Consider the following 3205-nt stretch of genomic DNA (forward strand, 5'->3'; position numbering starts at 1 on the left):
GTTGTAATCATTCCATTTTCATTCGTGATTTTATCTATTTGGGTCATCTCCCTTTTCTTTTTGAGAAGCCTGGCTAGAGGTTTGTCAATTTTGTTTATTTTTTCAAAAAACCAACTCTTGGTTTCGTTGATCTGCTCTACAGTTTTTTTAGATTCTATATTGTTTATTTCTGCTCTGATCTTTATTATTTCTCTTCTTCTGCTGGGTTTAGGCTGCCTTTGCTGTTCTGCTTCTATTTCCTTTAGGTGTGCTGTTAGATTTTGTATTTGGGATTTTTCTTGTTTCTTGAGATAGGCCTGGATTGCAATGTATTTTCCTCTCAGGACTGCCTTCGCTGCATCCCAAAGCGTTTGGATTGTTGTATTTTCATTTTCGTTTGTTTCCATATATGTTTTAATTTCTTCTCTAATTGCCTGGTTGACCCACTCATTTGTTAGTAGGGTGTTCTTTAACCTCCATGCTTTTGGAGGTTTTCCAGACTTTTTCCTGTGGTTGATTTCAAGCTTCATAGCATTGTGGTCTGAAAGTATGCATGGTATAATTTCAATTCTTGTAAACTTATGAAGGGCTGTTTTGTGACCCAGTATATGATCTATCTTGGAGAATGTTCCATGTGCGCTCGAGAAGAAAGTATATTCTGTTGCTTTGGGATGCAGAGTTCTAAATATATCTGTCAAGTCCATCTGATCCAATGTATCATTCAGGGCCCTTGTTTCTTTATTGACTGTGTGTCTAGATGATCTATCCATTTCTGTAAGTGGGGTGTTAAAATCCCCTGCAATGACCACATTCTTATCAATAAGGTTGCTTATGTTTATGAGTAATTGTTTTATATATCTGGGGGCTCGGGTATTTGGCGCATAGACATTTATAATAGTTAGCTCTTCCTGGTGGATAGACCCTGTGATTATTATATAATGCCCTTCTTCATCTCTTGTTACAGCCTTTAATTTAAAGTCTAGTTTGTCTGATATAAGTATGGCTACTCCAGCTTTCTTTTGGCTTCCAGGAGCATGATAAATAGTTCTCCATCCCCTCACTCTCAATCTAAAGGTGTCCTCAGATCTAAAATGAGTCTCTTGTAGACAGCAAATAGATGGGTCTTGTTTTTTTATCCATTCTGATACCCTATGTCTTTTAGTTGGCGCATTTAATCCATTTACATTCAGTGTTATTATAGAAAGATATGGGTTTAGAGTCATTGTGATGTCTGTATGTTTTATGTTTGTAGTGATGTCTCTGGTACTTTGTCTCACAGGATCCCCCTTAGGATCTCTTGTAGGGCTGGTTTCGTGGTGACAAATTCCTTCAGTTTTTGTTTGTTTGGGAAGACCTTTATCTCTCCTTCTATTCTAAATGACAGACTTGCTGGATAAAGGATTCTCGGCTGCATATTTTTTCTGTTTAGCACACTGTAGATATCGTGCCAAGCCTTTCTGGCCTGCCAAGTTTCAAAGGAGAGATCAGTCACGAGTCTTATAGGTCTCCCTTTATATGTGAGGGCACGTTTATCCCTTGCTGCTTTCAGAATTTTCTCTTTATCCTTGTATTTTGCCAGTTTCACTATGATATGTCGTGCAGAAGATCGATTCAAGTTACGTCTGAAGGGAGTTCTCTGTGCCTCTTGGATTTCAATGCCTTTTTCCTTCCCCAGTTCAGGGAAGTTCTCAGCTATAATTTGTTCAAGTACCCCTTCAGCACCCTTCCCTCTCTCTTCCTCCTCTGGGATACCAATTATGCGTATATTATTTTTTTTTAGTGTATCACTTAGTTCTCTAATTTTCCCCTCATACTCCTGGATTTATCTCTCTTTCTTTCAGCTTCCTCTTTCTCCATAACTTTATCTTCTAGTTCACCTATTCTCTCCTCTGCCTCTTCAAGCCGAGCCATCGTGGATTCCATTTTGTTTTGCAATTCGTTTAAAGCGTTTTTCAACTCCTCGTGACTGTTCCTTAGTCCCTCGATCTTTGTGGCAAGAGATTCTCTGCTGTCCTGTATACTGTTTTCAAGCCCAGCGATTAATTTTATGACTATTATTCTAAATTCACTTTCTGTTATATTATTTAAATCCTTTTTGATCAGTTCATTAGCTGTTGTTATTTCCTGGAGATTCTTCTGAGGGGAATTCTTCCGTTTGGTCATTTTGGAGAGTCCCTGGCGTGGTGAGGACCTGCAGTGCACTTCCCCTGTGCTGTGGTGTATAACTGGAGTTAGTGGGCAGGGCCGCAGTCCGACCCGATGTCTGCCCCCAGCCCACTGCTGGGGCCACAGTCAGACTGGTGTGTGCCTTCTCTTCCCCTCTCCTAGGGGCGGGATTCACTGTGGGGTGGCGTGTCCCATCTGGGCTACTTGCACACTGCCAGGCTTGTGTTGCTGGGGATCTGGCGTATTAGCTGGGGTGGGTAGGCAAGGTGCACGGGGGCAGGAGGGGCAGGCTTAGCTCGCTTCTCCTTAGGTGATCCACTTCAGGAGGGGCCCTGTGGCAGCGGGAGGGAGTCAGATCCGCTGCCGGAGGTTTGGCTCCGCAGAAGCACAGAGTTGGGTGTTTGCGCGGAGCGAGCAAGTTCCCTGGCAGGAACTGGTTCCCTTTGGGATTTTGGCTGGGGGATGGGCGGGGGAGATGGCGCTGGCGAGCGCCTTTGTTCCCCGCCAAGCTGAGCTCTGCCGTCCGGGGGCTCAGCAGCTCTCCCTCCCTTTGTCCTCCAGCCTTCCCGCTTTCCGCGCAGAGCTGTTAACTTATGACCTCCCAGACGCTAAGTCGCGCTTGCTGTCGGAACACAGTCTGTCCGGCCCCTCCGCTTTTGCCAGCCCGACTCGGGGGCTCTGCTTGGCCGGCGAGCCGCCCCTCCGCCCCGGCTCCCTCCCGCCAGTCCGTGGAGCGCGCACCGCCTCGCCGCCCTTCCTACCCTCTTCCGTGGGCCTCTGGTCTGCGCTTGACTCCGGAGACTCCCTTCTGCTAATCCTCTGGCGGTTTTCTGGGTTCTTTAGGCAGGTGTAGGTGGAATCTAAGTGATCGGCAGGACGTGCTGTGAGCCCCGCGTCCTCCTACGCCGCCATCTTCCTTAAAAAACTCAGTTCATTTTCTATAGAGATTAAAAAGATAGTTTATGTCAATATCTAGAATACCTGACGAGCATGTTTCTATTACTGATAATTTTTAAAAAGCTTCTTTTACTTTCACAACTCATTATTGATAGTCAGGTAC

This window comes from Panthera tigris, chromosome A1, assembly GCF_018350195.1.
Source record: "Panthera tigris isolate Pti1 chromosome A1, P.tigris_Pti1_mat1.1, whole genome shotgun sequence".
Classification (NCBI taxonomy): Eukaryota; Metazoa; Chordata; class Mammalia; order Carnivora; family Felidae; genus Panthera; species Panthera tigris.